We start from the raw sequence: 12,313 nt of genomic DNA on the forward strand, positions 1-12,313 counted from the left end.
CTACAGTGTGCACAGATGTAATTAAAGGTTGAGGTTTGATTTGGCAAGCAGCCTGTATAAATAGCATTTGTTACACTGTTCTTTCTCCTCAGTGTTTCATCAAAAGGAAAAGATGTCCTTCAGCTCCTCCCCCACCCCTGGGATGATCAAATGTTTTATAGCTCTGCAAACCTTAAAACAGCCAAACACTACAGCAGTAATAGTCAGGTAACTCACTGTGGAAAGAAAGGACTTATCTTCAAGGTGCTTTTCTCTCAGCAGGGTCTTCTATGTTCTTGCCTGGGAGACTTACCAGATCGCCAGAACAAAAAAGCAGGGCCCCATTCCACAGTGCAGAATGAGAACACAGACTTGGTATCATGGCTCCCTCCAAGTGGTGATTTATCTTCTAAGTGACCTATGGGAAAAGGAGACAATATTGAAGAGCTTTAACACTGGAGCTAGCTACTTCTTGCCAGGTGATATACTTCATCTCATCATTTCTCATAAAAGATACTATTTTCCTAATAATATCTAATGATTTTTTTTAATGGTAGAAATTTTACAAAAGATTTTACATTCATTCACACAGCACTGAAGAGAACCTGCTGTGTTGATCTAAGCCCATATTTAAGCTTTGTAGCAAATACAGAGGGCACAAATAGGTTTTTAAACAAATCCATAGATCAACAGAAATACATTTTATTTTCAGTTCTGCAAAAACCAAATCTTTGTTTTCTTTTGAAAACTTCCTTCCACTACACCATAAAGTAAAGCAGACCAGAAATACGAGTTGAGCTGATCTCTTCTAACATTCAATGAACTATGTAAATAGCAAAAATTGGGAAAAGGAATACCAGCTGCATAAACAAAAAGTGAAGTTGAAAACTAATGCTATTTATTTTAATACTTAATATAGCATCCAAGATCAGCATCTTTAAACAATCACACCATGAATTAGAATACAGGAGTATCTCCTTATAGCATTCTAACACTGGAGAACATAAAAAACCCATAAACATTCTTTATGAATACATCAGTTGGCAAATCAGTTCTGGCAAAATGGTATTTAAGTGGAGCAGCAACCCCAACTGGATCTGATCTTTGAAAACATTTTCTTCCCAAAGTCTTACAGTCTCAAAATCCCCCGAAATACTTATACAAGGGCAAAAGCAACAGCAGTAACACAACTGAGACAAAGATCTACTCCCCAGAGTGATTTAGAGACTTGGGGTAGAAGAGATTTGCAAGTGTTCTTATCCATTTTCAAGTCATTAACACCGGCACAGAGTGGGAGTGAACTGCTACCACATCCAAAGGCAACGGCTTGCACTGACCTTTTTGCATCAGTGGCTCCAACTAAACTTCTGAAGTGCCTCAAGTTTTCCTGTCCCTAATGTGCCCTGCAACAACACGTAGCCCTCCCTTATTCTAGGGGAAATAAAAATTAATTCAAATACAGTCAGCAGTTTCATTCAAGTAGAATGAAAGGAGAACTGAGCTTCTCCTTTCAGAATTGATGACATGATTTGCAAGCTGTAGCGGAGAATTCCTGCTTCCCCTTCCTGGGGGCTGGATAATGTGTCTGCACACAGAGTATCTGGGAATCTAGAAGAACTCACTCCTCAAAGACCACTACTTAAACTGACTAATCTGAATCAATATTACGGCCACAACTGATTCTTCATTTGCTTCTAGTAGCTGCCCTTGTCAACTTAGTGTACTACATTTCTAAAAATCATACGGTTCTTTCTTTGTTTCCAGAGAAAACACTTATTTCCGATAATTTTGCCTCCACAAAGTTATTTTTCAATTTTCTTCAGTAACAGCTATGCCTGCAGGAATGTCTGATTATCCATAAAATGCCTTCTGACAGCTCAGATTCATTACTAAATTACCACATTTAAATTTTTCATGTGCACAGGGCAATTACTTTTATGAATGACTGCCAACAACATTTCACTAAATCTGAATGAATTTTTAAAGGATTCTAATTGCCACTTAGATGACCCTATAACTCTTGTTTTAAAGGTTTTCTTTTCTTTTAGTCATAGTTACCTGTGTTTAATGCAAATGTGTTCCCTCCCACATTTTATACCACTGAAAATTATTTACATCAGAAACAAAAAATATGAAACTAGTGGTGCTACATAATCAGTTAGAGGGCACAGTTAAAATGATTCATAGCCAAAGTCTTGAGCATGAATAATTATCTGTAACCCCCATTTGGAGCTTTGGCATCAAGTTACATTATTCATTTGGGTTTTGCCAGGGAAAATTAATGAAAACCAACTTGACAGACACCTTAAAAAACCTGAGTTTTTCAGATAGTTGAGCCAAAATACACCTTTAATATGTCAATTGAAAGAAAAAGGGGAAGTGTGCAAAGAATGGGTTTTTTACTACTGAAATTAAAAGAAGCACAGATACAAATAAGTGTTCAAAGAGGACAGGTGAGCTTTTAATTACACCACTAAAATGGTTTGGAGTTCTGACTTGTCTCCCAGTGGAGTGTCATCAGGAAACTTCATTAACAGTCTATTTTTTATGCCAAGGTTGTTAATGAAAGTGATAAACAAGATCAGAAATAAACTAATCATTGATGAACTCCCCCAATAAATTCCAGCTAGACATGTTTCGCTTTGAAGTGTCATATTGTGTTTCACATTCTTCATCCACGTGCTTGCTCACTTCTCTGCTCCCTATCAGTTTGTAGAGAGGCATCAAATCCAATATCCCCTTGAAAACCAGCCGGGTTAACACTCCTTGATTTCTTTTGTCTAGAAAGTCAAGGATCAGCTTAACAGGAAAGAAACAAATGCACATCTATAATATCTGTCATGAGTTTGGTCTTGAAAGTAAACCCACCTGCTGCATGAGCAGCAAATGTGAACACAGAGCTCCAAGCAGGAGCTGGCAGGTTGGGATACCACTGAGAATACTCGTTCAGGTCGTCTACACTGTGCATGGCAGCTGTTTGGGCAGAAAATAGGGGAGTATGCCAGGCAAGACATGGGGCATAGATGTAGCTGTATCCATGACAGAATTACAGCACTGAGATTCAAGCACAGACATAACTGAGCCAGTTGCATGCAGGTCCTAAAATGACTCAGAGATAAGCAGTAATTAAAGAAGATGAGGTCTAAGAGAGATGTTTGAAGAAGGTCTCATCAAAAGGGAGATGCTGAAAAATAACCTATAAAAAGGGCTTCAGCTTCTTAAATTATATGTGAAGCAAACGACCCACCAAAATCCAGGACTCCTCAATGACCTTGCTGGTTTTGCCACTGGCTGACTGCAGAAATGTGGGCAACCCAGTGAACTTCTCCACCTCTCTGCTTCCATTTTTAGCAGGGAGGGAATGGGGGAAATTCTGTAAAGATTCTGAAATCTGCAGATGAATGTGCTCCAAGTAATTTTTAAGCAACATTTATCTTCTGCAAGAACAACCTATTTCACTGCAACCTTCAACAAAGGCCAAAACCTCTGAGGGATGGTTGCCAGCAGTAAGTTACACTTCAGAATTCAGCCTTGCACTGGATCCAAGCGGGGGTTTCATCTGCATCTAAACTTTAATTAGCAGCTCTCACAACGCTGCATTTGATAACTTTATTCCAGTATCAAATATCAGCCCTTAACACTTTCCCCTGTGTGCTACTGTCCAAAACATACAGCTACGGATGAAGAATTGCTTGAAAAAGGTGACTCCAGCAAAACCTGCCACCTGTGAGAAACGCTCCGTTGTAAGACAGAGGCAAAAACAAGTCAAACCTGGCTGAAGCTAAGTAAGGAGAGCAGTAAACTGCCAACGCTATCCCCTGCTTCCCGGTGGTCCCACTGATCCTGTACACAGTAATGCAGCAAATCCTGGTCTCCTGATCAGTTCCAATACAGCTCAGCTGGGCTCTGGCTTCACTCTTACTGGCATATTTAAATACAGAGAAACTGTATGTAAATGTATTTCCACTTAGCAGGCAGAGTGGGTTGTGCTTTTCGCTTTTTATGGATTAATTTAAAAGAATTCCAGGTTCCTATGAAAACTGCATATGTACAAGAATAGGTGGGCTTTTTTTCCCCATACACGAGGGTACAACCTAGCATTTCCAAAGATTCTCAACATTTTGCAAATCAGAGTCCTACGCTAAAAACTGAGTTTGAGGAAGCTACCTCAATACATTCTTTTGCTTTCCCTCTCCTCCAGCTTCCCACTTCAAATTCCTCCCAGATGAGCAATACTGAACAGCTCTCCAAAAGCTTTGATGGTCCTATGTCATGTCTCATTCTGAGAAGAAAGGTCGACATTAATAGGAACACTGTTTGTGCCAGTTAACACCTTGTTAACAGTCCTAACAGAAAGTAAACACCACAAAGTTTGCTAGACTTTCACTGAGACATAATTACAACAGTAACTATTTGAAAAACAGAGGATGTTTCCTTTTGGACTGTCGATCATGTTGCCCAGAATTAGAATAAACTGCATTCATTTATTTCTTAGAAAACTCACAATGACAAGAAAAGATGCTAAGCCTGAATGACGCTTGTCCTCCTCATTCCATGAGAGCGGCCCACTTCTTTCCCGCTACAGATGTAGTGTAGCAGACTGTCCCAGGCGAAACAAAGCAAGCAAGTAGTGGAACTGGATACTGGGATTTATTTTAGAACAAAGAGATTAGCGTTTTTACGCTGCCCGATTATCTCACACGCATTCACTTGCTCTCCTCCAAGCTTCATATACTCACTAAGTGTTGACTGCCCCTCCCCAGAGGAAGATCATTGCTAGCCCAAGAACGCTGGGCAGAAAGCTTTTTTAGTTCTTGATGTGCAGCTGTTCACAGTGACCAGCCTCGGGCATGAGTGGCCAAGGTCCCTGCACATCCCCAAGCATTTGCCTTCTCCATGCAGCGCTCTGATCTCCAGGATCTACATCCACTTACAAGATCTGTACCCCAGCCAGGATCTTCGCCATCTTCTTTCCAGGTCCCCTTCTTTTCAAGACCATTTCTTCTTTTTGAGAAGACACCTTTTTGGCTTCCTCTTCCTTTCAGCACTCCAAGCCTCTGATTTTCACAATCTAAACAGTCTAATGCAAAAGCACAACATGCGATCAGCGTCCTCATTGTTGGCTCTTTCTCAGGCCTGTTTATTAATTGGAGGGTTTGGGACAGTAATCGGAGGGTTTGGAATATGCCACTATATTTTAGTCCACATCATCAAAATTTACGGCCGGCCCATACCAACTGCAGCTAGCAACTACCAGGCTTCTGCTGGAGAGTTCAGAAGTTCAGTTTCAGACACTCACACAGGCCCAATTATCTGCCAGCTGCATGCGCTCACAGTTTCAGCTATTTATTCACCTTAAGACACAGGCAGATGCGTTAGTCATGTTGAGACGAACTGAAATCTGCAGATTGTTTCCACATAAGAGCCATCTCTCCCAAGAGAACAACATGGTAACCAGATTAGGTAATGTGTCATCCTCTAGGCTTAGTTAACTCCCCACACGTGCTCTGGGTTCGGTTCAAAAGAAAGCAAATTGCCTTCATCCAAAACACACTGAAGTCTGTGAATAGATTATCTCTATGGAGAACAACTGGATCAGGCCCCAGTTGCAGGCTGTCACACTGCTTATGCTTTTGTCTAGGCTGCTCGACGTACAGCCGCAGCGAAGTATTGGCAAGGCAGCATGAAACCAGGAGCCCCCGTTCATTATCATTTTTCATATCTCAGTAGGAAAGACGCAATTAACAATACCATAAGAATATTCCCAAGTGGATTTTTAAAAGTTTTGAGGCTGGTTAGATGCGTTTTTTTCAAAGCTGACAATGGTTATTCTTAATAGCTCGGTGTAGGAAGATTTAATGGCTTATGTAAGACCAAATGACATAGTCAAAAAAAACCAGAAAAGCTTTAGGCCTTCTACAGGATCTATTTTGTTCTAGCTAGATCAGTGGACTTAATAAAACTTTATCTGTCTCATAACCTTAGGCTATTTAAGCTACAAGAATAATATCTTCTTAATAACTTAGCATCATACTAACACTGAGAATCTGACTTCATGAATATGTTTCCTTTTAGAAAGGAGACATAAACAGAGGGAACCACACTCTGGAAGGCTTAACATGCCATTTATACTTTAGAAAAGGTATTTTCTTTCCATGAGAACTTAGAGCTATGCAACAGTATTAAGTTTATGAGTTAACTGTATTTTTAAAGTTTTCAAATATGACAATACATAATATAGCTAGTTTAACTGCTTTCTCCCCAATAGATTGAGAGTCAATCAGTTGAGTTTATCAATGGCAGAAACTTTCTACAGTCAGAGAAGAATGCACTTTACCCTGCAGCTTCCATCTGTTGAGCTAAGGTCCCAGTACTGCAGTACCCAAGCAGCTCAGAAATCTCTGAATATAGCTCATCTCCTTGAGACAGAGGTATAGCCTTGGGGCTATACCATCACTGATGGTTTGCAGGTAAGGCATTTAGGTAGAGATGACTGATCAACCCAAAGACACCTGAGGTCTACAGAACTGCTGTAATTTGAACTTCATTCAGCTGTGCCCTAAGTTGATGGTCCTCAGTACCGAACAGTCCCTCCTGGAGGATGGTTGTTATCATCCATGGTTCAGTTCAGCAGGCCCTGGTCCTACAGTGCTGACAGCGCTATTATCCATCACATTATTAGTCCTCTGGTTCTCTAAGAATTGAAGAAGCCATCTTCAGAGCTAAAAATCCCCCAAACATAGCTATATACATCATGAACAGTCACAGCTAACAGCCTTGACACTAGGACAAACAAGAGACACTATTAACAACATTGGGAAAAAAAATTATCCTCAGTCCAGCAATGCACTGCTGTCTCTTCTGTTTTTAAATAGCACATCCCTGTCTCTAATTACAGCAGGCAGGATGTGAACAGATGCTTACTGCACCCAGCAGCCCAATGATTCAGGCAAACTTTTAGCTATTAGCAAATCCTTTAGGTAGCTGACTCAGGCAAACAAGATGTGCAGATTCCCCCCAAATGATTAACCACTGGGTTTGCACAAGCTTGGCTCATTGACCACAGCTGTTGGAGATACAAATGTCCTCAGCTGACAGCCCTGTTCTCAGTTTCATCATCATTTTGGGTTGAAAACAAAAATGTCAGCATTCACTGACATCTTGTCTGGAGTTGGGACAGAATACCCCAAATCAGGAGGTGAGGAATTCCTGCATGAAATAAATCACAGGTTGAAGTTACTCAAACCATGAAAAAGAAAAGCACAGAATGAGATCTAGGCTACAGTGATCCCAGCCTGAAGTTCTCTAGATAAATCCTATGGATTTATGTACTGCTTACAGACATCTCAGTTATGAGGCCTGGCTCTGTATCTACCTCCCAAGGAAACAAAATCCACACAGATTTTCAGTGATATGCAAACAGCATGTGAATTCAATTTCTTCAATAACCAATGCTAAGTCCCCAGAAGTTCGCGCTGTTGTGTCCATTTCTAGCTTCTACAGGCACTTCATCAGTCTTTACTTGCAGAGCCAATGTCACACAATGCATCCACTAGTTACTGCTGTGAAAACACCCCCCAGTTTCACACCTTCTAGAAAGAAGATGCTCCAAAAAGGCTGTGCTACAACTTGCATGTGCCTTTCGACAGCCTCTCCAGCACTAAGTAGGCACAGTTCCAGAAAAACAGAACAGATGTTGCAATCCTTCACCTCTCATCACGTTTGTGTCTTGCTCCTGCCACATCTTTTACCCTGCCTTCTGCCTCTGCAGCTCTTCTCTTATGCACAGAAACAACACTCTCTTTGGTAAATATGAGGCTTGCTGATGAAGAAAAACAGAAACGGAAGCAAGCGCACATGCCTTTTTATTTATTTACATTTAGGATGCCATAGAATTTTACTTCAGCTGAGTGGATGGATCTAAGCACTGGAAAGATACAGACAAGCTTTGGGGTGCCTGCTGTAACCAAACAAGGACTGATGTTTAGCATGGAGATGCTGGAAGACTGAAGACATATTAATTGTCAAAGAGCAGATTCCCCAGAGTTTTACAGTTTTTTAAAGCATCACAGCTAATTATACCCAAGACCCAGACTTTCACAAGACAATCATAAAAACGTATAACAGATGTCACAGTTTAACTATAATGGTTCTTAAAGTTTCATTCACTTTCAACTTCATGGGCTCGAATTTTACGTATAGATTCCCCACCACCAAAAAGCTACCAGCTGCTCATTAGGAGTCCCAGCCTGCAAGGTTCTGAGCATCTCTGCAAACTTCAATCATCTGGGAAGTCAGTAAAAGAGATGGGGAACACAACTTGCAGGATCTAAGCCCAGAGAATGGCAGCACAATGTAGAATGCCGGACTGAAAGATTATCCAGGACAGGAAGCCTCTTCCTATAGACACAGTAAATAGGCTTTAGATCAGACTGAGGAGCCAAGGAGCGCAGAAACCCCTTCCCTCAAAACAGGTACTTGCCACCCAACATTTTGCTCATTTTGCTGTTGCCATCCAACATTTTGCTCAAAATGTCATCTGACAATTTTGTTCCTATAGAGCAAAACGTCACATGGCCTTACAGGCATTTGTGAGTTACTTAAGCTAAAGAGTCCGTGTAGTCCAGTTGCATGGAGGACAAACATTTGGGGAAAAGAAAGGAAAGGGCAGGAGTGGAAGCAGGAAGAAACCCTCTTTCCTATGGGACAATCACTCTGGATTAGTGGTGGGAGTAAAAGAGAAAACTGCATTGCTAGTCATACTCTCTCTGGAAAAAAGAAAAATCTGTATTCTCATCTTGCATACACAAATGCAGAGCCTGGCAGTGACTTTTTGGATTAGCAGATCGTAGCATCACTATATCCACTTATTAATTAGCCTCCAAATGATTATTTAAGGTCCCAAGGAACCACAGCACAGTTATCATCAGTGCCCAGCACTAATAGAGCATTTCAGCACTCTGAATATTTAACAGGAGAAATTACATAAATAATTATAATAAAAAGTCTACAGATTCTTAGCCTTACTAAAATAACCAGTACTATACAGTATCCTATTATAATACAAAGACATCAAACTTCTTATTTTATGCTGGTACCATTTTCCCTCCTTCTGAATGATTGTGAGGTCAGGTTGGAAGGGGGGAAAAGAATCTTGTAACATGCTACATCTCCAGGAGCTGAAGGTGCTTAGCACTCCACAGAGTGCAGACAAATGACAATAAAACAAACAGACTTAAGGAAGAATTGAAGTTATCATTCAGTCTTCACCCAGACAGTCTTACTGGTATCTATTGGATTTTTACCACAGAAAGGCTCAGCAAAGGCGTAAAAGGCTCCTGAAAAGTCCCAGAATTTGCAGTGTAACAACCAAAACTATAACACTGCTGCTACCACCATGTCTATGAACTGCAGTCACAAACTGCACCATGCTAAGCCCTATACAAGTACAGAAGAAATAGTTCCCATCTCAGAAAAAAATTAAAATTGAAAACAAATGAACTGAAGAGAGGAAAGCCAGGAGACCATACAGACTATGCTGGCAGGCTGTCACAATACACCCAGTGGCCTGGCTTGACTGCTGTAGACACCAGTGAACAAAGGAAGCTTTAAGGAAGGTTATGAAGGGAAATAACAAATATTCATGGAGAGGTCCTCCCAAACATGAGCGTTAGCATGAGTCCAGACATCAAGATGGGCACAGTGAGCTAAGTCCAGTCTAAATGGACAGCAATCCTGACATCTCAATAACGACTGAGAGACAAAATACCAGTGGTAGTATGCTAGGATGAGCCTTCAAAGTGAAAGTGAGTAATTTAATGTTTAACCAAACAGACAGCACAGGGAGAAACACAGAAGTGACATAGCCAAAGGGGCAGACGAGAAAAAATTGTCTGACAGCAAAACTTAAATGGAAAAAAAATGGGGAGGAAAAATGGGCCAAAGAATGTTGGTAACTGAGAAATAAGGAGCTGTGTAGTTGAGTAGGACTGTGCTGGAGATCATACACAGGCAGAACTAAGGCTTAGGAACAGACTTGTCTTATTTGGTCACACCCAGGCTGAGCAGAAGTCATTCTGCTTACAGATCTAGCTGACGGACAGAAGGGCTGTGCCCTGCACAGGGATCAAACCTAAAGCAGGACACAGGCTGAAGAGCTTGCAGGGGAAGATGAAAAGCTCCACATAAATAAAGTTCGGCTTGAGCTAGTGATGACTTGTATCCCTGACCAGGTGAGCAAAACTGCAGTTTAGACAGAAGATGAATGCAAAGATACATCTGTGAAAGCAGAAAACTCACTATTTATGAAATATATTATTTACATACAGAAATAAAAGAGAAAGAGGGAAAGAGAACAGACAATGATGGGGCTTCCCCCAAAATACCAAGTGTGTTGCAGAATAATCCACACACGCTATCCTGTAACGAAAGAACAAGAATCTTTAGTGAAGACAGAGATGTGTCCAAGAAACAGTGATTCTACACGACTAAAAAAACACTAATCCAGACGCAAACAGGGTTTGAAACATCCTTTTCTCTGTGATTCACCAGTGCACTCCAGACTGTACTGACATTATCTGTAACAGTCTGAAGATTACTCTTAAAACTTCCCAGCTCTGACCACAGCATCATTCCCCAGAAAAAGATCAGTAGGTCTGCACCTAGCCACCTTTTCCTTGGCTATGTTCCCAACCAGCAGCAGAGAGAAGATGGCCACGCAGACGCTGTCACAAAAACTCTGTGCCACTCACTGCAGAAGGCAATTCTGTGTAGCAGGAGATCCCCGCAGTGGTAGGATGCTCTGTCTGCTGTGCATCACCAGCACCCTGACAGTCTGGACTAACCTTTGCATGGCAGTCTCACTCCGAACACCTCCAAAGCCCCAGGGTATCCAAACCCAGACACAAGTACATCAGTAGAGAAAGTGAAAAGCACTAAATGAAATGAAGAAATGAAAAATGAAGTTTGAATTGATCCTATAACCGATGTGAATATCCTTAGGGGGAATTATGGGTTGGTCTTTGGTATTCATGTGGGCTGTTCTATTTGGTGATTGTTTTATAAATGGCTTCCACCAGTACACATGGCTGGCTGATTACAGGGTATGCTATTTCACTGTATCAGGCCATTCCCCATAACACATGTAGCTAATAAATTACTTACTTGTGAGATTTACAACTTTTTCCCCATTCCCCTGTTTTACAAACAAAGTTTTAAAGTGTATCAACTTGTGACACTCCTAAAGACACACCTACAAAGATATTCATAAGCTATGTGTTTAAAAAATTAAAAATTAGACAGTTACGAGAAAGAGCAGCATTCAGTTATCTGAAAGGGCGCATGCCAACCACCAGCTGCAATCAACAAAGAGCTTTGTCACACACAGATTTTCAACACATTGCAACACCAAGAACATAGAAAGCCGTTCCTCCAAGGCTGTACGCTTCCTCATCTTCTACTGGAATAAGTGATAGCTATAACCTTTCACTCAGACATGGTCCTCAGCCACACATGCTCATAATATTTTAATAATTAAGAGTAATTAAATGTTTTCATGATTTGAATCTCAGAAATAATTACTTAATCAGTTTCTTACTCAGTATTTCTGAATTTGGAATTTCTTACCGAGTTTGGAATCCTGAATCACTGAATGCTCCCAATCACTTCAAAGAATAAACATTTAAGATCTTTTTCCACACATACATATTACAGATCATAAAACAGACCATGAACAACCTTGTGCTCAGCTGAAAAGAACTGCTTGTCTAACAATCCTGAGGAAAAAAACCTAGATTGTCCAGGCCAAACTGCATATGAAAACAAATCTGTTCTAAATGGGTAGATTGGCTGCTCTCAGGGTTATACACAAGACGTAGCTCAAAGTGGACAAGCAGTATGTTACTCAAAACAATATTCTCAGCTAACCCTATTCACCACTCAAGCAGTGAATAGTAGGTTTTCTACAGATCTGTCTTTATCTTCTAACCTAATATCCTGCAGGGGGAATGAGCTTTTTATTTTCTTCAGAGTATGGCCATAGTGAAAAGATTTCAAGATACATCTCATGAAAGAATCTCTTGGAGGCAAGACAGCCTTGAAGCTATCTAGATTTATGCACAAACATTTTATTTCAGTAAATGTCAAGACTTTTTCTCCATGGCAGATAGGCCCAAAACACCTGTGTGCAGGTTCAGATATGGATTCACTGCTTGAATTTAGTCTTCTTATTTAGGTTTTTTTACTGTTCCAAAGCATTAGCTATTCCAGAAGGATGATGCCTTTACTATTTTTGGTAATAACAGCACGCACTCCTGTAATTTTCAGGTTCTTATAC

At 40.7% G+C, this 12,313-nt stretch overlaps 1 long non-coding RNA gene across 1 annotated transcript in view; it reads right to left on the reverse strand.

Annotated features, from left to right (window-relative positions):
- Positions 1–298: 298 nt before the first annotated feature.
- Positions 299–12,313, reverse strand: part of LOC129785333 (uncharacterized) — a 44,416-nt gene continuing 32,401 nt past the window's right edge. Inside the window, exon 4 of the long non-coding RNA XR_008749248.1 lies at positions 299–397. This is a non-coding gene — a long non-coding RNA (uncharacterized LOC129785333). The remainder of the gene's footprint in view (positions 398–12,313) is intronic.

Source organism: Falco peregrinus, chromosome 11 (genome assembly GCF_023634155.1).
Source record: "Falco peregrinus isolate bFalPer1 chromosome 11, bFalPer1.pri, whole genome shotgun sequence".
Lineage (NCBI taxonomy): Eukaryota > Metazoa > Chordata > Aves > Falconiformes > Falconidae > Falco > Falco peregrinus.